Consider the following 27,974-nt stretch of genomic DNA (forward strand, 5'->3'; position numbering starts at 1 on the left):
CACTTTTAAGCGTTCCCAGGAGCTAGCACAACTACCAAGACTCTATTAATAGGAGGGAGAAGCTACTAGAGTGGGAGCGATTGTGGTCCGACTTGGTATAAGAAGAGATTCAGTGGAACACCAGAGATGAATCCTCATCAAAGCATGATGATGAGGAGAATTGTACCTTAGCCAGAAAGGAGAAGAAACGAAAGGGGAATTCATCCCATTCCAAATCATATTCCAGTCATGGTGGCAAGAAGAAGGACATGTCGAAGATTAAATGTTTTCACTGTCATGAGCTGGGACACTATGCCACAAAGTGTCCGCACAAGAAGGCCAGTAAGAATACCTCAGGAGGAGCGACATGTGAAGCTCTTGCTTCAAAATTCGAGCTGGATTTCTCCCTCATCGCTTGCATGGTGACATCAGTGATGGGTAGTGTGTGGTACCTAGATAGTGCAGCCTCATTCCATATGATCGACGACAAAGAGTTATTCAATGAATTGGAGGAGAAGGACCTACAGATGCACATCAAGATGGGAGATGATGGGAGGTATAACACGAAAAACATCGATCTTATTACCTTTCAAAGGGAGTTTGGTTATCCTCTCACATTAAAATATGTCATGTGTGTTCCGGGTTTGAAGAAGAACTTGCTTTCAGTTGCCATGTTGGATAACCATGGCTACCATGTGATATTTAGAAAGGGAAAGGATTTAATTCGTCACATAGCCTCAGGACAGGTGAAGTGGATCGGGGTTCATCTAAAGAAACTCTACAAATTGAATGTAGAATAGTGCACTGCTTTGAGCACAAAATAAGAGAAGTTGCAGAGCTGAGACATCGGTGATTTGTGGCATATAAGGTTGGGTCACTTGCACCACTGAGCTTTGAAGATCATGCAAAAAAATTCTACAGGACTTCTAAAGGGTACATTAGAGAAAAGAGACACATGCAAAGGGTGTACATTGGGGGAGTACACCAAAGATTCCTTTCATGATAAAGCCAGTCGAGTGCAAGCGATCCTTGATAGAGTTCACTCAAATGTGCGTGGACTGTTCTCGATAGCCTCCAAAACCAAGCACATTTATTATGTAATATTTGTTGATGATTTTTCTCGTAAATTTTGGATTTTCTTCATGCATAATAAAGATCATACATTCGATAAAGTTTTTGAATTTAAAGCACTTGTCAAGAAATATATTAGCAGGAAATTTAAAGCTCTTTGAAGTGATAATAGTGGAGAATATGTGTCAAATGAATTCAAGAACTTATGTGCATTAGAAGGAATTCATTGAGAGTTAATATCACCCCATAACCACAATAGAATGGGGTGGTTGAAAGGAAGAACATAAGTATTGTGGGAGTTGCATGAGTGATGTTACATGATCAAGTCCCATCGACTTGTGGGTTGAAGCATGCAACGCAAATGTTTATTTGCAGAACTGAATCCCTCATTGAATTCTTTGGATGCGTACACCAAAAGAAGAATTTTTAGGTAAGAAACCAGATGTGGCACACTTTGATATCTTTGGTTCATCAGTCTACTATCATGTTACCAAAAATGCATGGAAAAAGCTAGAGTCAACAAATGAGTTGGGCCTATTTGTGGGGTACACTAATACACCTCACAACTATCAGGTGTACCTGTCATCCAACAGGATGACAGTGGTTTTGTAACACCCTCCTCCCATATATACCCAAGTAATTTTCCAATCGGGGTAAACATGTGATAATAGGCTACTATGATTGGATTCAACCTCCTATGTGACCTTAAGGAAATGGAATCGATGGAAAAATAACATACAAAACTTCCACATTGGCTATAGGATGCCTAAGAACCATGCCAACACTTCAGGAAACTTGACCCTAGGTCCCACTAAATTTTTTGATCACTTGACCTCTGGACGCTCTAATTCTATGGGAAGTCCAATGTCCAAGGACCTTTGGATGCTCTCACAGGCCTGCAAGCTAGCGTCCAGGGACCATTTTCTCTAGTTCTGTGGTGACATCCCCAAGATTTGAGCCACTTTTTTAGGCCCAGATCCCAAGTCACTTCCCAGAACGAAATGACATCTTCAAAGAAATAAAATAATAGGGAAACAATGATGCAAAAGAAATTAGTTGAACAAGCCCTTAACCAGACCCCTACTAACCATGACAGGCATTTCGTCAAACATATCACAAACATGTAATCTACAAATGTAAACAACAAATTTAAGCATAGGTATCTTGTACTTATCTGAGAAACACTAAGAACCATTGTTCCCTAATGTCATTTGTTACATTATCATCTATTAAGTCACATATACATTGTCCATTCATTTACAAGTAAAAACATGATGAGAGCCATACATGGTTGTTGTCATAAAACACATACATAACAAGCATAGTAACAACATAAATACCATAATTACATCAGCCATAGAATCCACATATAAACCAGTACAGTTACACATGAAAACCAAGGGGATGACTTTCTCATTAATGAATATAGAAACCAACCGGGGATGGGACTACCATCTTCCACTCGACCATAGATTGGATGAGCCAAGTCTCTCTTCAACAAATCAACCTTGTTCCATATTCCAAGCATGAATGTGGGACTCATAACCAACCAAAAATAACCAAACAAGCATGGATGCTACCAAAGTTTTCCACCTACACCGTGAGGAATTTGAGTGCCTCCTAGTCTCTTAGGCTTTACCATAATCCTCTGATCCAAGGATCACTAGGACCTACACCGAGACCCACTCTCTAGGATTTACTGTACATCCCATCTTGGGAATACTAGGCCTAACAGAGAGAAATCCACCTCTTGGCTTTACCGTATATCCTGCCATTCACCAAAAAGGATTCCTAGGCCCACCGAGGCACACAATCCTGACTTTACCACAACCCACAGTCTGGATCAAGGGTTACTAAGCCAGTGGATTTACCATGATCCACAGTCCAGTTTAGGGACAACTAGGCCTTGTGTTTTTCATTTCTTATATCCACCCCACTCAGCTTCGAATCCATCTGGTAATCTATCTCAATCGAAGTATGAGAACCCATCTCATCAAGACTATCAAGAAATGGCAAGGCTAGGCTAAAAAAAGTTGTCACACCTGGGAAATCCCATCCCATAACAACAAAGAACCACATGCAATACCATGCATTCCAAATGTAGCAAGGAAATCACACATGTAAATCAATACCTGCAAATAATCATGTTGTAGCTACTTGATCCTACTTTTCATTTCTTGATCTTTGCTTCCTCTTGCCTTATTTTCCTTTCTTGATCCAATGCCTAAGTGCTCCAAGAAAACTCTTAGTGTCCAAGAGTGTGAGAGAGAGAAAGAGAATAATGAGAGAGCTCAAAAACTGAATTCACAAAAGGTTACCAACTAATCCTCATTAGCCTTTTTATGAATGAGGCCTCTATTTTCTTCACTTTCCATTATTTTCCTTCAATTTCCTCCTCACATCAAACCTTTGACCTTTGACCTCCCTTTTATCCTAATTTCCATTATTTTCATAAATAAATGTGCCAAAATGACATTTTTTCTTTCGAAATCCTTAGCCATTACCTTTTCCAATTCCCTTAGCTATAATAAACCAAATGAACACCCTCTAGGATGTCTTGCCCAACATTCAGCTTGGAATAAGTGTGCCATCAACCGAGGTTATTATTTTTTTTTAATTTTTATTACATGGAATTTTCATGAGGGTTGTTATAGAACCCTCCCCCTTGGGGGGCACTGCCCTCAATCCTCAATCACACATATACCTTAGCAAAACCGTTGGAAATAATACATACTTCTCATGAATATTTATAGCTTAGCTCGATGCAGTATTTACAATGATCACCCTGTTGAATGCCAATCCACATGACAACAAAAAAACATGATACCATGACAACATAATAATGGGATAACATAATAGCATGAAAACATAATAGCGTGACAACATGAGACCTATACCACTTATTGGAGCTTTATAGCATATCCCATGGTGGTATTTACATCCAAATACATATGTGCATATAACAAAACATCATCAAACATATACCAAGACATATACCGAAACGTCATACCAAAACACCATGCCGAAACTTCTTTGCCTCAACTGACATATAAGGAAGGATACATAGCCTGCATCTGATTTTCCATCTCCCATTAGCTTCATCGGGCCCAAAGTGTTTCCATTGCACTTTATCTTGCTCGATTGCTCGATTCCAGAGCATGAGCACCTTTTTCTACAATATACACTGAGGCTCCAACTGGAATTCTACATCTGGTTCCACCCACAATATAGACCATCCAATCACATGATCAACATATTTAACATACTTCTTAAGTAATGACACATGAAAAACATCATGGACTTGCACTGTCGGAGGCAGTGCAAGTCGATAGGCTACTGGCCTAATCTCTCAACAATATTGAAGGGTCCATAAAACTGTCGTGCCATCTTGGCATATGATCCAATCTGCAAGGAGCTCTTCTTTGGTTTGATACACAAGTACACCTGTTCTCCAACCCGGAACTCCTTGAACAACCTGTTCTGATCTGCATAACTATTTTTCCTATCATGAGTTGCCTTTATATTCTTCTTGATCACCTACATTCCATGTTCCATGTCTTCCAACATGTCTGGTCCAATCAACACCATGTTAACTGGATCACTCCAACTGATAGGAGTATTGCAACTCCTCCCATACAATGCCTCAAACAGATGCATCTTCAAATATTCCTGATACCGATTGTTGTAAGCGAACTCTACTAGTGGAAGATACTCTTCCCACATTCATTGTTGATGCATCACATACATCCTTAACATATCCTCCAATATCATGTTGAACCTCTCTATCTGTCCACATGTCTCTGGATGATGTACTTAAGGCCAACTCTGTGCCCAGACCTGCAAATAACTCCTTCCAAAACTTGGAAGTGAAATTTGCATCCCTGTTTGACATAATATTCTTTGGAATGCCATGCAATTGGACCACATCTTTGATAAATACCTGTGCTACATCACTAGATGAGAATGTAGACTTCACTGGGATGAAATGTGCAACCTTGGTCAACCTGTCCACAACCACGATGATGTAATCATGTTGCCTCACCGTCCTCAAAAACCCTATGATGAATTCCATGGAAAAGACCTCCCATTTTCATTCTAGAATCACAATCGATTGTAGCAATACACCTGGATGCTTATACTCTACCTTCACATGATTACAAAAAAAACACCTAGCCACAAACTCTGCTACATCCCTCTTTAGGTTCATCCAATAATAAAATCTCTTCACTGTTGTCAATGTCTTTTGATACGCTGGCTGACCCAAATATGGTTTTGCATGAAACTCCCTCAAGATAACCTTCTTGAGCTCACCACTGTCAAGCACATATATCATGTGTCTGAATATAACCAGTCCATCCGTTGTAAGGAAATAGTTAATATCCCGTGCCCCTGTACCTGTACCAATACTCTGCTACAACCTGTGGATAATCTCCATATATATAACATCATGTTGACCTGCTTGCAAGATCCTATCATGTAAGTCTGTCCCATAGGAGCTCATAGCTGCTAAGTGATTTACATATATCTGCCTACTAAGATCATCTTCCACCCTGTTCTCTTTTCCTTTGATGTACCTGATCTCAAAATCAAACTCACTAATCATGGCCAGCCATCTAGCCTGCCTGGCGTTTAGATTCAGTTGGTAAAACAAATACCTCAACCTAATATGATCACTCATAAGTACAAACTTCCTACCAAGAGGATAGTGTCTCCACATATTCAATGCATGTATGATCACTGCTAGCTCAAGATCATGCGTTGGGTATTTCTGCTCGTGTTCATTCATTTTTCACGACTCATAGCACACCACCTGTCCATCTTGCATAAGGACCCCACCAAGTGCTCTCTTGCAAGCATATGTTCATACTACAAACTCCCTATCTGAATCTGCAATCTTGAACATTGGAGCATGTGTCAAAAAATACTTAAGCCGCTAAAAAATGGCCTCACACTCCTCCGTCCATTCAAAATTCTTACCTTTCCTCTACAATGATGTGATAGGATAAGCAATCTGTGAGAAGTTCCTAATGAATCTCATATAATAGCCTTCCAACCCCATGAAATATCTCATCTCATCCACATTCTTAGGAGATACCCACTCCATGATAGCCCTTATCTTTTATGGATCTACTGCAATGCCCTCCTTGGACACAACATGTCCCAAGTAGTGTACCTTAGTATGAAAGAAACTGCACTTGCTGATCTTAGCATACAACTAATGATCTCTCAACAATCTCAACACTGCTGCTAAATGCTCGACATGCTCTTCCTGATTTTTATAATATATCAATATTTTATCAATAAGCACAATAACAAACTTATCCAAACATTAATGCAACACACTATTCATCAAGCACATAAATGTAGGTGTAGCATTAGTCAAATTGAATGGAACTACAACAAACTCATAATGCCCATACCTGGTCTGGAAGTCTATCTTGTAAATGTCTTCCTCTTTGATGCGTACCTGGTGATATCCGGATCTCAAATCAATCTTTGAGAACACTGTTTATCCCTTCAACTGATCAAACAAATCATCAATCCTCAACAAAAAATACATGTTCTTGATGGTCGCTTTGTTCAAATTCCTATAATTAATGCATAATCTGAGAGTACCATCTTTCTTCTTCATAAACAACATTGTTGCACCCCAAGGTGATACACTTAGCCTAATGTATCCTTTGTCCAACATTTCCTTTAACTGCAAATTTAACTCAACCAACTCTGGTGTGCTCATCCCGTAAGGTGTCTTTGATGCTGGAGTTGTCCCTGACACTAACTCAATAGAAAAGTACACCTCCCTGTGTGGTGGTAACTTAGTAATGTTCTAAGGAAATAAATCCTAAAACTATTGTAGAACTAGGTACCTTCTCAAAATATTTGCATCCTCAACCTGCTTATCTTTGTTACTAGAAATGTGTACAGCAAATAACATACACCCTTTCCTACGACTACACTTTTCCTGCATAGCTATCACCATCCTAAGTGATGTGGCTTTCTTCTTTCCCTGTAATACTCTTGGTTCTCTATTGTAATCCACACACTCAATGGTTTTGTCATAACAATCCACATTGGTTCTATGAAGGTACAACCAATCCATGTCCAACAACATATTGTATGATATCAATGGTAATACATTCAGATGTACTCTAGTAGGCATACCATTTAAATCAAATGCACAAGCTCTTACCTAATGATGAACTCGCTTCTTTGTACTTGTAACCAACTGCACTAACCAAGATTCTTCATGCAATTCCTTACTCAAACCACATGTATCCACTAAGTCAGGATTAACATAGCTATAGTTAGATCCAGGGTCAATCAAAATAGAAATAACTTGATCACAAAGCTTATTTTCCATATTAATGATAGATGTATGGTGCTCTACTTGTCTGTTGTCCACGACTGCATAAATACGATGAATACTCTACCCCACATCCCCAACAGTCCGTGCCTCTTTTGCATTGTATATCTTAGGCCTGCCACCTTGATTCTGTGCACAATCTCTCCTAAGGTGTTCCTCACCACATGGCCAACACTCAAACCACCCAGTACCATTACCTCTATGTTGTTATTGTGATCCATGTCTTTTTCTAGCTACATTAAACTTCTTTGGAGGTCCCACGTTTTCTTTCTCCTCTACATTCTGAGGTCTTTCTCTCTTAGGTTTCCATTTACCTTTACCTTTGTCTTTTCCTTTCCATCCTTGCTGAGATTCATTCTTACGCTTTGACTATTCATAGCAATGCTTCAATTTCCCAATAACTTCCTCAAGTGACCGAGGCTCATCATACTCAATCCGATCTCTAAATGTTAATGGAAAACCACTGACAAATCGCTAAACTTTAGCCTTATCATCTGTAAGATACAATACATAACTCAATAGCTCCAGGAACTTGGTTGTGTACTCTTCATCTGTCATTGACCCCATCTTTAGCTCATAGAATTATTTTCCCTTACTGTCATAGTACCTTTATGACAAGAACTTCTTCCTCAAAAGCCTCTTGAACTCATGCCAACTCAAGTCATCTATCCTAATGTCTCTAACCCGCTTCACATCTTCTCACCAAATGTCTGCTTTACCTTTCAAGCTGAACATAGAAATTTTGGCCTTCATGTTATCTATGTACTCATGCAACTCAAAGAATTTGTTCATCCCAGGTATCCATGCCTCTACATCTACTGACTGCTTCACATCTCCATCAAAATTAGGTGGCTTTGCTTTCTTAAATTCATCTCGCAAGTATACATTATCACTCATCTTGTAAGGATGATAACGATGACGATTATGACGCATATCAGAACCAAAACTAGAATAGTACATGTACTCATCAACACTCCTATCTGAAGTTTCCAACAACTTGCTATCTCTCATCGTGTTAGCTCTATCAGACCTATTTCTATTAGGAGACCTACTGCCATATGCCCCATTAGTTATGCCCTCCTATCCATGGTTGATCTGAAGTGGCCCTTGTTGCTACAGTTCTGACAAAATTTGAAGGAGTATTGAATTAACCTCTGCTTTTTTCTCTTGCGCCTGTATGATCCTGTCATTGTCTTCCTTACAACTTCTTATTTCTTCCTTTTAAGCTTCTCAATGTATCTGCAAATCAAAAGAGTTCCCACCACGCTGCTCATCTGATTCATAGGGAAAGTCTTTGTGTTATAGACATTTTTGGGCACTGCAACCCCAATCAAACATGTCCATAAACCAAGGGCTCCTAAGTCCCTAAAAGTGTTGTTCCATACCCTAAAAGAACAAGGTCAGCTGATTACATCATCTCCCAGAAGTTCTCCATGAAAAATTGCTCAGAACTGGTCAAAACTGGACCATCTCACCTGCTCCATGGTCAAAGTGCGATGCATCCCACCTAATGCACATGGGAGGTGCGATGCATACTGAAAAGCCCTTCTATGGGGTGCGATGGGCGAGAGTGGACAAATGGCAGAGACAGTTTGCGAGGTGGATGATCATGGAATCTTCCAAAAACTTCTCCTGTGACACTTGCCTCTCTGAATTCGCCCAGGGATGAGTAAGAGATCATCAATCTCCAAGTGGAATCAAGAAATATCAGAGAGAGGACACTAATCAGAATCCCAGAAGCTGACTCACCCCCCTGCAATCATCTATATATGGATCCCTCATCCAAGAGATCCAGAGGCTGGAATTTTGTATCTTGTAAGGAAGTGTTGTTGGTTTCTTATTGGAATATCATAGTGTTGGGTGATCTAAGCTTTTCATGAGGTGAAAGAAGGGCTTTCATGCTGGAGGATGACGCTGGGTTAGAACAATTGGTTGTAATCCTCTTTGCTTATTCTTGATATTAATAAAGCTATTCAAGTTTTCCTCCACATTCTTATATGTTTGATGATATATGCATTTGTGTGGTCAATATACATCTGGTCCTATATTGTTTATGATTGTAGATCTCTGTTCTTCGATAGTATTATGCTGCTTTGATTCCATAGGTGCTCTTTGAAGCTGGGTAGACAAAGGAGAAGTGGCAAGGATCTGTCCGAAGGGAGAGGAATCAAGCAAGGAACCAAGCGCTAGACTGAGGTTGGTGTCCTTCATTCCACTCTTATCTACTTCTCATAAAAGAAAATGAAAGTAGTTTTAGTTTGTTTGTTTCTAAGATAGCTACCAGTCTTAGTGGGACTAGCAAATCTGAGTGGACACTAGATTTCCCGATAACAAAATGGCGACTCCGCTAGGGAGCAAATAGATTGTTTGTTTGTCTATATTTGTTTGTTTTATAAACTTACAGACGGCGCCTGAAGTCAAGCCAACTAGCCTTTGAACTGCATTTGCTATGCAAGTGCAAAGTAGATCAATGTTGCTTCAGTCTATCTCTAGGTTTTGTTTATAAACTGAACAATTGATTTTCAAAGATTCTAATTGCCCTAGTGGTGGCTCTAGTAACCTCATTAGATCAGCCCCTGTGATTTTTATTTACTGTACATCATTTGCTCGGCCTAAATCCCTAAACTAAGCTGCAAACTGTGACCAAGAGCCAAGTAAAGTCTCGTCCTGGTACCATCACACCCTCTCTTCAAGGAAACTAGTATGCATCACACCTCCCATGTGCAGTAGGTGGGATGCATCCCTGTTTCCCTGTGTTACAAGTGTGATGATCAGAAAAGGCTAATTTTGCCTCCAGGTCTTGGTTTTTTCTTCACTCTTTTCAACTCTTTCTGGAGTTTTTCTATCTGTGATCAGTATACCACTATGGAAACCCCCTTCCTTTCCATCATTCCGCCTCCATTGTGCAAAGAACTGTGAATTTTTTTATGTATTTTCCGCCATTTTCAGTTCTCTTTTGCAAAGTAGTAGCATAGTCGTACTATCGTCTTTTTATTTGAAAGTGTCGCAAGTGTCGTTTTCAGTCAAAGAAAAGAATTCTATTGCTCTTGATGGTCGATTATATAGTTACTCTTGTATTTGATTTGAATTAGTAGTTTTTCAAGTGTCGAAAGCAGTTTTCAATTCAAAATAGTAAAGTGTCGTCATTATCTTCCTTTCGTTTTTGAAGAGAAATCTGTTAGTACTGTCGCTTTGAAAAGATAATTCAGATTTGTACTTAGCATTCTTCTTGTCATTCACACATTAAGAAAGCTGAAAACAAATACATGCATGTGCATTTGCATTTAGATTGCTTGTTGGTTTGATTTAGGACAGTGCATCTAGTGTGTGCTCTCTACTCTATGTTGAAAGAATACTGTCTCTCTTTCTTTAGTAGCTAGGATTTTCATTGCAAAAAGAAGATTAAACGATTATTTATCATCTTAGATTGCATTTTAGGAATTGTACATCTACATCACGCGGTGAACCTGAAAGGAAAATTTCTTAAGAAAAATCAACTGTAAAATAAATTTAATGAACCTAAAACTGCTTTGGAACCTAACGCACAACATCTAGAAGTTTAGGCTAGAGACGTATTCCAGCATCGTAAAGCCTGGTAACTGTCGCTTTCACTGTTGGTTGGGTGATTCCTCCTCTTTGAGACAACAAGTGCCAGTACGGACTTGTGCTCCCACATACTGTCGAGTATATATTGGGAGACCACAATAGGATATATCCTTTATCCATAGGAAGCTGTGCCTGCCGCCCTATCGATCGCAATGCACTGAACACAACATTTGGGAAGATTGACTGCTGTACCGTAAAAAGTATTCTGCAGTTTTGCGATTGGTTTGGTAATCCCTCTGTCTAGATTTCCAGAGCAGTCTCTTTCGTTCCTTTTCAGACTCCTTAAAGGAAAAGGTCCATCTGAGCACTTGTCACTTCAGGCTCATTAAAAATCTAAGGCGACTAGAGTCATCTTTTGTTTTTTCTCGACTCTTAAAAATTGAAAAAACAAGTTGTGTCAAAGCGTCTAAAATTCATTTAATTCGGAAACATTCTCCCATTTATTTTTAGTTGATCGAGTAATCCGCAATCGTGGAAGAAAGTCAATTGAAACCCCGTCGTTCACAGAGGCTTACGAGTCAACCGTCTTTGTCTCCAGAATCAAAACTATTTCGGACAAAGCGAACTCGTTTAACCGTCTCAAAGTCCCCTGGTCGGGTTGGAACAAGTGTTCCGACACCCTCGGAGACTCCGGTTACTCCAAACATTTCTGGTACCCCTGCCTTTACATAAGAAGTTCCGCAGCCACAAGAGCACAGTAGAACTGATCCAAGTGTGAAGGTAAACACTTCTATACCTGAACCGGCTCCATCCATAGCTGATTCGGAAGGTGTTGTTCCCCAAACATCAATCGCTGCAGAATCTATAACTTCTTCGACACCAGAAATATTTTACGAACCTGACGGTCTACCTCTTCCACCTAGTTTGATTGCTATAGAAGAAATTGTAGAGAATCCACCATCTAGTACTCCATCGCAATTTGGAGTAGGGGTCACTCTATATCCTTCTTCATCAGAAATTAGTCTACCGTTATCGGAAGTTCCTGTAGAATCGCTAGGAAACCTTTTGGATAGACTAGATATGTCTGAACAATCATCGACATCTAGGACTGTGTCATCTGACACAGCAGCGGCAGAACTTCCTGTTGCTACTCCAACAATGTTTGTCGGCATACCATCTGTCGCAACTAGCTCTCAATCACTGGATGGGATCCATCCAGGGGTTGTTTCGACGGTATGGTCTGTTCCCGTTTGTTCGTCCGAAATAATATATGGAATCTCTTATGTTGAGTCTCAGCAAATTGATCCTTCGCAATGTCAATTTGGGCAGTCTGGTCCTCAAAGGCAAATAATTCTGTTAAGCACCGAATTACCGCTGTATGGGGGGCAATATGCCCTTTCATTGTCTCCTCTAGGAGGTCAAACATACTAGAGTTCCCAATAGAATTCAGGTTATGCTGGAATTACATCTAGTGGTTGGATGCCAATACCACCTCAACAACCAAGAGTTGTATACTCAATGCAACAAAGTTTTCCTATGTCAAATATCCCCACTACACCAGCTATTATGACGGTGTCGCAAGTACAAGCGTTACCTGTTGTATGCCAACCTCAAGTCTCTTAGGTCGCAATCCAACAGCCCCTTGTCCCTGCGATGCCACCACAATCATTGGTTAGTGGCTCCTTAACTAGAGTGACCCAAGCTCAAATGGGTACCATTACCCCTCATCTCGGTCAAACAGCCAGTATTGGGCAACATCACATGGTCTCACAACCATGGCTGGTGCAATATCAACAACCACAATTCCAAAAAGTTTACCAATGATCTGAGCACCAAGTCTTTGCAAGTAATGGGCAGCCGTATATTAAAAATAGACAACATCAACCATTTCATAATGGTTATGCCATCAACCTTATCAAAGTTATCAGCATCAAATGCACTATGCTCGCATGCAAAGACCCACTGCTCAGGCAATCCCATCTTATCCTGGGTACGCTTCGCCGAACCTGAATCAATAGTTGCCCTTCATGGCAACTTTAGAGTTACCAGATCTAAACCAGCTAACAAACGATCCAATCGCTTACGCCCCTTGGTGGCCAGCGATTCCTCATAAACTTCCGTCATATATTCCTAAATTTAATGGAAATCCGGGTGAAGACCCGTCGAATCATGTGATGACATTTCACCTGTGGTGTTCATCTAACACTTTAAATGATGATTCGATTAGGCTTCGCCTTTTCCAGCGAACGTTAACTGGTCCGGCAGCAAAATGGTGTATCGAATTGCCTAGAGCTTCGTTTGATAACTTCAACACCCTAGCCACAACCTTTTTAACCCATTTTCAGTTACCCATAAGGTATGAAACGGGAACAGAGCTTCTTACCAATTTCAAGCAAACGACGACGACTCACATATCTGATCATATTCATGAGTGGCGACGTTGTCGCAGAATGGTAAAAACATATGTTCCTGATCAGCTATTGGCTGAATGGTTTATTAAGTCATTGTTACCTTCTATTACGGAAGATGTGGCAAAGGGAGGAGTCATCATTGAAGAGCAAGTAATTGCTCGTGCGCAATATCTAGACCTGATCTATACTTAGTCTGGCATGCTCTACCATAAAATCCCTGATGCTCCTAGACCGGAATTTTCCGTTCCTCCATCTCCTAAATCAAACAAAGAATCTCATGCCAGGGACGGCATGATAGGAACGACCAGCATGAAAACCATAAAGGCTAAGTCGAAAAAGGCCCATACGGTTTCAGGTCAAAATGAAAATGAAGAACTTCTCGCCTCGGAAGTAAATGTCGTGTCGACTGACAAAGGCAAAGAAACGAAGCAACCAGGAGGCAAGAAGAAAAAGAAAGGGAAGAAGAAAAAACAGGAGGAGTCGTCCCTTGAAAAATCTTCTGCGAACCCTTCCGGAGAAAGGAAACCAAATCGTCCATGCCTAATATGTGATGAGGATCATTGGACAAGAGAATGTCCGTATAAAGCTGAGCTTAGAAAATTATTCAAGAATTCAAAAACCTCGGCAGTATTGACTGATCCGTTTCCAAATCCGGGAACAAATCTGGTTGCTAGTGACAATGCTTCCCCGTCCCAAGTGCTAATGTTGTCGGTTTCAAAGCAGCAAAATGATGCTTTGATATCGACAAGGAATAAAGATTACAGGAATCCACAGCTGTCGGACAACAAGGCCAATGATCAACCCAGTAGTTCGACAACAACTTCGACCGAAGTTGTGCCACCCATCATTCCTGAACTAATGATAAAGCTGCCAAAGGGAGTAGTACACAAATCGACATTTAATCCTCGTGCCAGAGCAGCACAACATTATAATATAGTGGAGGATCTGGCCCAATCGCCATCCACTATGTCGACACTTGAGGTACTGCAAAATTGCCCCTCTCAAAAGCAGGCTTTATTATCAGTGATAGGTGGGATTGACCTAACGGATTCCAATCTTGTGTCCTTTAATCACAAAGGATATGACCCTCAGTTACTAGCTCAACTAGCTTTCCTTATTCAAGTGAAAGCCCTCAACAAAACTGTTCATCGAACAATTATTGATGAGGGGGCATCTACATGTATTATGTCGATGAGTTGTTGGAAAACTTTAGGATCTCCACCCTTGTCGCGATCTTCGACAACATTAAAAGCATTTGATGGACGAACATACACCCCATACGAGATTTTAAGTAACTTGCAAGTCGAACTGGGGGGCAAAACAATAGAAATAGATGTTGAAGTAATTGACGGAAACCTCGATTACAACATCCTACTAGGAAGGCCCTGGATATATGCTATGGCAGCCGTTGTGTCGACCTATTTCAGGAAGATTACATTTCCCTTTCAAGGAGGAATTACAATCGTCGACCAACAGACATTTCTCCCCAACAGTTCACAAGTTACGGGAAGCATTCCGATGATCCACGGAAGCCCTCACTTGTTTCAAAATATCGGAGTATGCCTACTAAAAGACCCTATATTAATGGGGACTTTTGGCCTACTGCCACCAATAAATCTGACAAAAGTGGCAACTGTGGGAACCTGCAATATGATATCTTCTATTCAAAAGATCTCTGAAAACAATATTAAAACGGATCATCTGCAGGTATTGCCTCCAAGCCCATTAGAAATATTGTAGCAATCAATTTTCTTGGCCTGAGGGGCAAACCCAAATCAACGCTCATCGAGTGTTTGGATAGATAGGTCTAAGGAATATGGCACCTCTTTAGATCCTTGGTCACATGTATATTCTACAGACAAAGGAATCATTCAATCAAAGATGATAGGAGAGGCACCGTGGGAAGATTACCACCATTGTTCCCATCTTCCAAATTACCACGAAGATTATTCCAGCAACCTTAAACATCCTTCAGTTTTTGATATTCTATCAAATACTGTAAATATGGTGGATTCTGAGAATAGTTCTTTTCCTGGGTCAACCTCATTAAAAAATGAAACAACTCCCTTTCCAAATCGAGTCTTTGATTACGATCAATCGAGTCTTTCAAAGATCTTGAAGGTAAACCTTCATTCTAACCACCGTGTTGAATGCAATGAAGCTTGGGGGGCATGCACCTCGATTTGCGTTATTATGCTGGGGGCATGCAAACTTATCACGAGTAGTGTTACCGCAAAGTTAAAGCTCATTAAAAAATAAACCCGCCACGAGCAGTTTTTATGCGAAGTTCAAGCTCGTTAAAATTAAACCTTAGCAATGAGCAAATGTTTCCCCCAGAGTTTAAGCTCATTAAAAAATGAACCAATCTCCAGTAAATAACCATTGTGAATGCATTATCATCAGCTTTTGAGCCCTGGTCATGTTCTTACCATCACCTCCACTTTGTTTTAGCCGATCATTCACCTCCATTTGATTGTTTACCCCTTTTGAGGAACAGTTGCGATGAGTGATCCTGTTAGCCATCCTTGTGACACTAGCGTGATTGGAAAATTCCAAACCCTACCTGGAATCAACTGCTACCTGAAATTATCACTCGTTCCTCAAAAAACGAGTCTCCTTTAAGCTCTTTTCATCTGACTCGTAAAATATGAAAAGATTGCCGAGAAATTAGCCTCTCCAGCTCGTTAAAGCTACCAGAAGTGCTATCCATCCTCTAGATTTTAATCTTTTTGGACCTGAGGGATTATTACACAAAAAGATCGAGCTCTTGTCTTGTTCAGCTCATTAAAATTACCAAAAATTCATCCCTTTCGTATTGTTTTATACTTTTTTGGACTTAGGGGATTATATGACGAAAAAGGATTGTTGGAGTTTCCTTTACGTCCCTTTTAGACTCTCTAAAATTGAAAAATACCGAGTTATCTTTGTCGTTAAACTCGTTAAAACCAAATAGCGACAAACTTGTCCATAGAGACAGGAAAAATTTTAAGAACCCCCCCTAAATTTACATGTATAATAAATGGGCGAATCTCCATGGTATATAGGAAAAATGGAAGGCGATTTTATCAATAATATGATATGTATATATAATTTTTTGCCGAATCACTCACCAGGCATGGCGAATATTTTACTCAATTATAAAATCTTGTGTTTATTGAATACACAAATGAAATCATTGCATTTCTTTAAAATATCTTTTGAAATCAAAATTACCGAAATTACATATCGATAACCTAGTGGGTGTAGGATAAAATTCACCCGTGCCATTCACAGAAAGCATGAGAAAAAACCTAATACTATATATAAAACCAAGAAAAATTCAAATTCATCACTTCTAGGGACCTCGTAACCACCCTGCCAATACACAAGTATGTTCCTGTTTGCAATTAGAAAAATTACCCAAATTACAATCTGTTTACTCCAGCATATGTTGGAAAGTTATGGAAGGATGACTAGTGCAATCAATCCATTCCTTTGAGCCCTGGATTTGTTTCAGTTTAAAACAGAAGTATACAAATATACTTGTCCAATGTCTATGCTTTAACCATTCACCTTAAGATGTTTTTACAATATAATTTCGTAAGTCTATTTAATATCTTCATTATCATAAAAACCAACCTATATCCATCTTAACTCCACATCTACCACTGGGGGATGATCTATTTATCAGCACTTGGTAGCTTAAGATGGATCTAAGATGATAGAATTTCTTTAAATAGTCTATGCTCACATGGTATTACCATGGGTCAATACCATGGGTTATCATAAACCTGGAGCTTAAAAATTACTATTAGTAATTTATAAAAATTAATAAAATAAATAGTTGATTTTTATTTTATTTTTTATTTTAACCAAGCTAAAATGTTTAACATACATTAAATTACAACATCCATTTTTACTCTTGGTCGGATCAAATATCTTTTCACTCTATGCTAGTTTGCATATCATGATATTTGATACTCTCGGGGGTTAGTAGATGCAGAGTAAAGATGGATCTATGCTGGTTTAATTCCCCCATTTAAATAGGCTACATTCTAGGTGAATACCATGGGTCAATACCATGTGCCATTTTTATTTTTATTAATACTAATATTAGGGTTAATAATGTTTTTTTGCATGGTATTAATAACAATCTAGTCCATGGTATTTGTCCCATAGTATTTTGCCCATAGGTTTCACCTAAATATAACGCATTTTTTGAGTGTTCGTAAATATAAGGTGACTTATGGAGTAAATATAAAAAAATGTTTATTTGTTCATATTTTTATTAATTTACCATACCTCTTTTACAAATATGGTATTTGGTCCATATGATTCACTTAAATAAAACCTCTTTCATGAGGCTTCATAAATAGAACAAGGGTTATGGACTAAATATAAAAAGAGGTTTTATTTATTTACCATGCGTCTAGTTTATTTATATTTTTATTTATTTACCATACCTTTTGAGTAAGTATAAAAAAGACGTTTTATTTATTTACCATACCTCCACTTTACTTATATTTTTATTTGTTTACACCCTTGCATGTATATAAGGTGACTTATGGAGTAAATATAAAAAATGTTTTAGTTATTTACCATACCTCTCATTTATTTATATTTTTATTAATTTACCATACCTCTTTTATAAATATGGTATTTGGGCCTTTGGCCCATAGGATTCACTTAAATAAAACCTATTCTTGAAAATGGGCGAATCGAAGGTTGTAACTCCTAATTTCAAGGGCTAAATTTACCTTTTTTACCCTATCCCTTAAAATAAGGTGGGCTATCTGAGGTGATTTGTAAAAATGTACTATGATACAAAATATTCGCCCACTAAAAATTTAAAACCCCTTAATTTCGCCAAAGGGCGAACATTCGCCCCTAAAATTTTCTATGCATACAGAGAAGAACGAGTTTCACTGTCACTAGGCTCGTTAAAACATAGCGACGGGTTTGCCCGAAGGGAAAATTGTAGAACAAGCATATGTTATCCTCCTCAAGCTTGACAAAAATAAAGAGGTACTAGTCAGCAATGACTGGGGAAAACTTGGGAAGAAAACTTGAAGAAACTTTATTGGTAGCAAGTCACTCTTGAGCATGACACTTTCACTCTGCGTCCGAGTCGGGTTGGGTTGTTCCGTTCACTGGTCATATCACCATTGGTCCATCACACCATCCACATTTGGGGTTAACGCTACCAATCCATCATGTCAGTGTCACCGGTATGTTCAAGAGAAGACGCTCAGAGAATTCACCTGTGTCTCATCTGCTGCAATACATTCATGCTCCATTCTTTCATGTCCACCACCCTGAACCCTGTATCATCAGATCGTTTTCACCTCCAAAGTCATTTATTCCGTTCCATGTCATAGATGTGGGATTCATTAAGGCCCTCCTACGGCAGGTCGCTTCTTGTCGACATCAGCTCATTATCCAAGAAGTCAACTTAGGAACAACCCTTTCAGTACTTTGAAGCTTGCATGCCTCAATGGCAAGTTTCTCACTTCCGGTGACAGGTTTACATCAATGGCCTTCGACCGAAAGATTTTGCGCGGTGTTCGACGCCAAGTCCCTTATTCACACCTCGCGAATTGTACTGTAGTACCTTGAGGTCATCATCATTATCGGTGATTCCTCTCGTGCCTATTAACAACTTACATCATTGGCTGGTAATCAAGTGATGTCTTTCCATGTTTGACTCCAGAACATCTTTCACATGGATTGATTTGTACTCCGAGTGAAGATTGAACGAGTTTGAAGACCCCAGATCTAGTTTCATCCATCCGGGCTGCGATATATTCAGGAAAATAAAGACATCAAATGTACATTGTTGCTGCATAGACGATCATCCGAATCAAAGGATGATGACTCTATTAGAATCATCAGTCTCCCGCACAGACGGTTGTCTATCTTATGTAGATGGAAATGAATTTATAAAGCTAAGCATAGGAATGCCCGCCTCAGCTAGATCATGAAAAATATTATGAAGATAATGTATTGTATCTTATTACAGGTCGCCTTCCAGCTCGAAAAAACTGCGGATCCTCATGATAAAGCATTTCACCCGACATCAAAGATTAACGACCTCATGCTTTAGGGGGCAACTGTTATAGACATTTTTGGGCACTGCAACCCCAATCAAACATGTCCATAAACCAAGGGCTCCTAAGTCCCTAAAAGTGTTGTTCCATACCCTAAAAGCACAAGGTCAACTGATTACATCATCTCCTAGAAGTTCTCCATGAAAAACTGCTCAGAACTGGTCAAAACTGGACCATCTCACCTGCTCCATGGTCAAAGTGCGATGCATCCCACCTAATGCACACGGGAGGTGCGATGCATACTGAAAAGCCCTTCTATGGGGTGCGATGGGAGAGAGTGGTCAAATGGCAGAGACACTTTGTGAGGTGGATGATCATGGAATCTTCCAGAGACTTCTCTTGTGACACTTGCCTCTCTGAATTCGCCCAGGGATGAGTAAGAGATCATCAATCTCCAAGTGGAATCAAGAACTATCAGAGAGAGGACACTAATCAGAATCCCAGAAGCTGACTCACCCCCCTGCAATCATCTATATATGGATCCCTCATCCAAGAGATCCAGAGGCTGGAATTTTGTATCTTGTAAGGAAGTGCTGTTGGTTTCTTGTTGGAATATCATAGTGTTGGGTGATCTAAGCTTTTCATGAGGTGAAAGAAGGGCTTTCATGCTGGAGGGTGACACTGGGTCAGAACAATTGGTTGTAATCCTCTTTGCTTGTTCTTGATATTAATAAAGCTATTCAAGTTTTCCTCCACATTCTTGTATGTTTGATGATATATGCATTTGTGTGGTTAATATACATCTGGTCCTATATTGTTTGTGATTGTAGATCTCTGTTCTTCGATAGTATTATGTTGTTTTGACTCCACAAGTGCTCTTTGAAGCTGGGTAGACGAAGGAGAAGTGGCAAGGATCTGTCGGAAGGGAGAGGAACTGAGCAAGGAACCAAGTGCAAGACTGAGGTTGGTGTCCTTCATGCCATTCTTATCTACTTCTCATAAAAGAAAATGAAAGTAGTTTTAGTTTGTTTGTTTCTAAGATAGCTACCAGTCTTAGTAGGACTAGCAGATCCAAGTGGACACTAGATTTCCCGATAACACTTTGTAGTCTATCATCTTGCTATTCATTTTGACATTTTTCCTACAAGGCATAATATTTCAGATAAACCAAATCATAACAAACCAACGTACCTTAGTATAATTTGGGGAGGTTACCTCATCTGCAAGATCATACAAATTAACGTGATACATGTATAACATAATCATAGCAACACATTGACATATACAAATAAGTGTATCAACACATAAACATCATTCTTGTTAGAGTCTAGTCATCAATGCATGACTATATCGACTACACATACCATGACCTCATGCATGGCAAAAACAACCATTACGCCATTATACACATGGCCACATGAAAAACATAGTTACCATTCAAATGAGAAAGTGAACAAGTACCCGTCTTTTTGAGGTAGCAAAAAATCACCTGATTTTGAAAAGTGGTGATGCGAGAATAAACTTTTTTTTTTAGCACTTTAAATTTTCACATGTATCAAGTATGAACATTTTTTTCGATGTTACTGATTTTCATGTTGATTTTAAAAAGTGTTGATGCAGCATCAACCCTTTTTGTTTAGAGGGCTTATTTGTTACAATTTAAATTTTGTAATGTGTTAAGTGTGGATATTTTTTTAAAATGTTTGTGATTTTCATGTTCATAATAAAACATAAAAAATAAAAAATAAAAAAACATGACAAAAAAAACTCAAATAATATAAAAATATATAAAAAAACTAAAAAAATACCCATCAAAATGTAAAAATAAAACAAATTTCAATTGTAAAAATAAAAAAAATTAAACAAAAAATAAAAAAAATAAAAAAAAAAAAAAAATATTAAAAAATAAAAAAGGAAAATATTTCAAAAAGCATAAAATTTAAAGAAAAAACTTGAGCATTAATAATAATAAAAAATGCAAGGTCGTGGAGGCGGCGTAAGTTAAAAAGTCGGCCTCGTCATGACGGACCGGTCTTGTGTTCGATCCCGAGCAAGGTCGTAGCTCGTCGTGCGAGTAGTTAGTCTAAACCGGGCCAAGCCCACTACATTTATTTGTGAAACTAGTAATATCAAAATATTTTTGATTATTTTTTAACGGTTGGAGAGAGGAAAAAGATGGACGCAGCAGCAACGACGCAGGGTTTGAGTTCTTCGTTTTCGCCTTCGGCCGCTCAGGTTAGGGCCCTCTCGATGCTCAAGACGGCCATGAAGGACAGATAGCCATGGGTTGACCTGTAATAAACTTTGTAATCATACTGAATCGAAGCAGGATCTTGCAGAGAGCGTCAAGAAACGTTCTGATCGCAGCTTTTGGGGCAGATGCGGCAAGCTCACGTGGGTTCAGTATGCCCTCTTAGCAGATCTGCCACGCCACTATGGCCTCGACCGGGCAGTTAACCATGCGATGTAGCCACAAACCAGAGCAGGAGATTTCAAAGTCAGCTTGGTCGGTGTATAGATCTGGGGAAAATTTTTTGTTTTCGAAGCACAGTTTTGGCTTCAGATCTGATAAAGATCAGTTAGATCCGGTCACCCAGATTTTTTTTAGAACAGGTTACTGCTCTTTTTAATTCCTAAGTTCTGTTTTTTTCATGGCCAAGATCTTGCAAGTCTGCTCCCCTGGTTTCTTAGATGCTTTTTTTTTTAGTTTTCTGTTTAAAAAAAAAAAAAATTACCACCTGATTCTTATTCAAAAAAAAATGTTTTTATTTTTAAGCTTAACTTATTTATTTAGTTTTTTGGTTAAATTGTGTTCTTTTTGCTGGATTTATTACTTTAGCTAGATTATAGAATGGGGATCCCTGTAGGCATTCAGCGACTACTCTTTCATTTAAACAACTTGAAGACCCTGTTCCCCTCTCTGCATACAGCATTTTAAGGAACAGTTCTGTAGTGGTATTCTTTCGTTTGAGAGGAGGTGCAGGGGACAGCCTTCCACCTCTCGGCCTTTTTCATACAAAGAAGCTGTTCATCTGAGCTCCCTAATCCCCGAAAACCCAAATCTAAGGCCTTTTGGTTGACAAGGCTGAAGAAATTCCCTTTATTGACTCAGACATGATGAACTGGCTTCCCAGCTTCAAAAATTTGCAGAAAGAGCCATCATTTGCAGATTCAATGGATTATGGCCGCGATCTCAGGATCTTTATGCATGGATCCATGCAAACTGGACACATCATTGTAAGATCTTTTTTTGCTCCAAAGGTTATTTCATTGTTTTATTTGACAATAGTAAGCACTATGAAAAGGCCTTAGAAGAAGGCCCTTGGTTCATGGGAACTGCAGGACTATTCTTGACTCCTTGGTTCCAGATTTTGATCTAGCCACCGCTGTCATTACTAAGACGCCTGTATGGATCCGGCTTCCAAACTTCCCTGCCCACCTGTGGAGTACTCGCGTCTTCAGAGTCATAGGAGACTCATTGGGTAGATTCCTTCATGGTGATCTTTGGCGGGAATCCAAAGGTCTCTACTCATATGCAAGATTATGTGCAGAACTAGATCTGAGCAAAGGACTTCCAGAACAAATCAATCTCAAGATCAACGACTTTGTATGGCCCAGACTCTGGACTACGAGAATACTGCTTTCCGGTGCCGACATTGCCACCAATCTGGGCATTTGCAAGATACATGCCCATCTCGCCCAGCAAGAAAGAACAAGGCCAACGTCTCCAAGCCCAAGGCTAAACGATGGGCTCCTTGTTCTCCTCCTCCTGTCGAGAACTCTGATTCCTCCAGCTCTGAAGATGAAGATGAAAACAGTGATGAAGATTTGCTTCAATCACCTCATTTCGAGCCACACCCCACAGATGGTCTGGCACCTTCCACTGACACAGCCATTGCTCAGAAACGTGTCCATTTGTCCTCCTCCTCTGATTCAGAAAAGGAAGGTTCTCCTGGGGAGGTACCCAATCTTCAAGTTATTGTTGCTCACCCACCCCAAAATGGGTGGTTGAAGTCAAAAAAAGGAAGGGTAAAAAGATTCGTGTTGATCCCTCTACCCTTTCTGGGTAGGATTCACTGCTCCTTTAGATCACTAGTGACTCGTTGTAGCTCCTTGCTTGCTATTTTTTTCTTCTGGAACCAAGGTTGATAGTCCTATCATTTCCGGTGGCTGGTTTTTTGCATCTCTGGAATGTATCCTCTTGTACAATATTTTTTCCTAATAGAATTAGTTTTCGAGAAAAAAAATAATAATAAAAATGCATCCATAATGATTTTTTTAAGTTAAAAAAAATTACAAAAAAAAAAAAAAAAAAAAAAACTAAACAAATTTATATAAAAAAGTTAAATTTAAAAACTAAAAAAAAACATAAAAATTTAAAAATAAAAATTTAAAAAAATGAAAAAAAAAATTGAAAAATATATTATATATATAATATTATAAACAAAAAAAGCAAATCAAAACCAAATAATAATAATAATAATAATAAAAATAAAAAGTTTTAAAAAAATATTAAAAACAAAAAGTATAAAAACAAAAGTTAAACAAAAAAAAATTAAAAAATAAAAGCTCAGGAAAAAGATAAAAAAATTAATAAAACATTAATAAAACCAAAATTATATATAAAAAAAAATTATGCCACCCCCTGGTGGGCTTGGTCATGGCGTGAACGGGAGACGAGCTGCACGCAACCAACACCCCACCCGTGGCCACGGCTAACCCCACCCGAGGGGTGGCTGGCCAATTCCCAAATCAGCCAGCCACTCGTAGGATGGGGTTGGTCGTGGGCACGAGCAGGCTGGCTGCTGCACACAACCCGACACCCCACCCTCTCTTGCGACCAACCCCCCCGGGGGTGGCGGAATTTAAATGTGGTTTTATTAATTTTTTGTTTTACTAATTTTTGTTTTATTGTTTTTTTTTTGTTTTATTAATTTTTTTTAATTTTTAATTTAGTTATTTATTATTTATTATTTTATTTTTTTTATTTTAATTTTGTTACTGTTTTTTTAATTATTTTGTTTTGATTTTTTTTAATTTTAATTGAATTTAATTTCTTAGTTATGTATTTTTTTTTTAAATTTTCTGTTTAAAAAAAAATAATTATTTAAAAGAATGATTCTTATTTAAAAAAAAAAATGTTTTTATTTTTATTTTGTTAATTTATTATTTAGTTTTTTTGGTAAATTGTGTTTATTTTTGCTTTTATTTACTTATTTTATGATATATTTTTTTTTTGTCTAATTTTTTATATTTATAAGTTAATTTGTGTTTATTTTTACATTTTTTAGGTTTTTTTGTCTTTTTTTTTTATAGTTGAGTTTTTTTGTCATGTTTTAAAGTTTTTTTTTTTTATTCTTTATATATATATATATATATGCTTTTTTATATTTTAATTTTTCGTGTTTTTTAATTATTTTTACTGTTTTAAAATTTCTATTTTTTTTTCAATATTTGAATTTTGTTTTTTTTTTTTATTGTTTTTTGTGTTTTTATTTTTTTTCCATTATTTAAAATTTGCTTTATTTTTATTATTTTTTCTTTTTATCAATATTAAAAAAAATAAAATCTTTTGTATTATTTTTTGTGTTTTTTTTATCCTTTTTATTTTTTTTTCAATATCTGAATTTTTGTTTTTTGTTTTTTTGTTTTGCATTTTTTTTTCTTTATATATATATATATATATATATATATATATATATATATATATATATCTATTATTTTGGTTTTATTTTCATTTTTTTTCAACAAGGTCTGTGTCGATGCTCATCTAACAACCTGATCCCATTTATGGGCAATTTGATAGTTGATTTTTTAAAATTTTCGTTATAAAGAATCGAGTATGTCCGCACAATGTATCAATTTCATGGTTGGTCTTTAAGTTTTCATTACAGCGGGTTGAGTTCACGTACACCGCGTGTCAATTTGATGGTTGATTTATATTTTTTTGCAATGTATAGAGTTGTCTTAGGCTAAGATTTTAAAATCGCTATATATTTTGCATTTAAAAAATGAATTACTCTTAAGTGTTCATTTTTAAAGTTTTGTCATAAAAAATTTTCATAATGTCATGCTTGGAATATTTTGAAAACTTGAGATTTTTTTGTAGTCATAATCTTTGGTTTTAATTGCATGGTTGAAAAATTGTCAAGATTTTAATGTTTTTCTAAGTCATGATATTTTATCTTTAATGCTATGGTTGAAAAAATTACAGTTTCAAGGTTTTTTAGAGTCAAGATATTTTATTTTTAACAACATGGATGGAAATAGTCAAAATTTGAGACATGATATTTTATCTTTAACATCATGTCTAAGAATTGTTGGAATTTTACAGTGTTTCAAAGTCTAGATATTTTCTCTTTGACTCCATTGCTAAAATGTCAAAATTGTAACCTGATTTTTTTTTTGTTATTCCTGAATAAACAATTTTTTAAGGGTTTTTTTTTCATCCATTTTTCAAGAAAAAAATGGATTTTACTTCCATTTAAAAAAATTGTTGAAAATTTACCCTTAAAAAATAATCATTATGGAATAAACAATTTTCATTTTTGGGTTGTTTTTTCATGTTTTTTGGGGTTTTGGGCTCGAGTACCTGTTTTGAGGTAATAGTTCTCGTTTCATCTGTAACTATGTTGCAACCATCAACATGCATAAGCAATGCATAATCAACCACACATATGCATGAACACATGTAATCAAGCATAAGCGAACAATACTTGTAACCAAACCTAGAAGAATGATACATGCAACCAAACATACAAGAACGCAAACCTAACATACAAGAATGTAACCAAGCGACATATAACAACATGTAACTAGCCATACACTCATGACAATGCACTGCACAATATCAACATCAAGTTCCTCATGACAACATCACTACAACCATGATCAACATTATGCAATGCAACAAGCACATGGAATGCAAGTGGAAGAGACACACATGCAACTAACATGCATGCATGACCAACACACAACCCATCCAATCCTAGGGGTGAACCATGCTCTGATACCACTCTGTAACACCCTCCTCCAACATCTACCCAAGCAACCGTCCAACTGGGGTAAACATGTGATGAGAGGCTACTGTGATTGGATTCAACCTCCTTGTGACCTCAAGGAATTGGAATCGACAAAAACATAACATATAGAACTTCACATTAGTTACAGGACCCATGAGAACCATGCCAACACTTCAGGCAGCTTGCCCTTGGGTCCCACTCAAGTTTTTTTATCACTTTACCTCTGATTGCTCTCATGCTATGGGAAAATCAACGTCTAGGGACCTCTAGATGCTTTCACAGGATTGCAAGCTTGCATCTAGGAACCATTTTGTCTAGTTCTGTGCCAGCGTCCCTGGGATTTGAGCCACTTTTTCTGGCCCAGAGCACAAGGTCACTGCCCAGAATGGAATGACATCTTCAAAGCAGTAAAACAATAGGGAAACAATGATGCAAAAGCAATTAGTTGAACAAGCCCTTAACTAGACCCCTACTAGCCATGATAGGCATTTCTTCAAACATATCACAAACATGTAATCTATAGATGTAAACAACATATTTAAGCATAGGGATCTCGTACTTATCCGAGAATCACTAAGAACCATTTTTCCCTCATGTCATTTGCTGCATTATCATCTATTAGGTCATAGATACATTTTCCATTCATTTACAAGTAAAAACATGATGAGATCCATACATGGATGTTGTCATAAAACATATACATAACCAACATAGTAACAACATAAATACCATAAATACATCATCCATAGAATCCACATATAAACCAATAAATTTACACATGAAAACCAAAGGGATGAATTTCTCATTAATGAATGTAGAAACCAACTGGGGATGGGACTACCATGTTCCACCTGACCATAGATTGACTTAGCCAAATCTCTCTTCAACCAATCACCCCCGTGCAATATTCCAAGCATGGACGTGGGACTCATAACCAACCGAAAAGAACCAAACAAGCATGGATGCTATCAGAGTTCTCCACTTACAACGTGTATAATTTGAGTGCCTCCTAGTCTCTCAGGCTTTACCATAATCCACAGTCTGATCCAGGGATCACTAGGCCCTACACCAAGACCCACTCTCTAGGATTTACCATACATCCCATCCTGGGACTACTAGCCCAATGGAGAGAAATCCACCTCTTGTCTTTACCGTATATCCTACCATTCACCAGCAAGGATTCTTAGGCCCACCGAGGTACACAATCATGGCTTTACCGCAACCCACAATATGGCTCAGGGGTTATTAGGCCAGTGGCTTTACCATGATCCACAATCTGGTTTAGGGACCACCAAGCAATGTGTTCTCATTTTGGAGATTTGCCCCACTTAGCTTCGAATCCATTCGATAATCCAACTCAATCGAAGTATGAAAACCCATCTCATCAAGGATATTTGGAAATGGAAAGGATAGACTGAAAAACACTATCACACCTAGAAAAACCGATGCCATAAAAACAAAGAACCACATGCAATACCATGCATGCCAAATCTAACAAGTAAGTCAAACATGTAAATCAATACCTACAAAGAATCCTATTGTAGCTGCTTGGTCC

The sequence above is a fragment of the Pinus tabuliformis genome, chromosome 5_2 (assembly GCF_031772625.1).
Source record: "Pinus tabuliformis cultivar Carrire ecotype Pingquan chromosome 5_2, CPIR1, whole genome shotgun sequence".
Lineage (NCBI taxonomy): Eukaryota > Viridiplantae > Streptophyta > Pinopsida > Pinales > Pinaceae > Pinus > Pinus tabuliformis.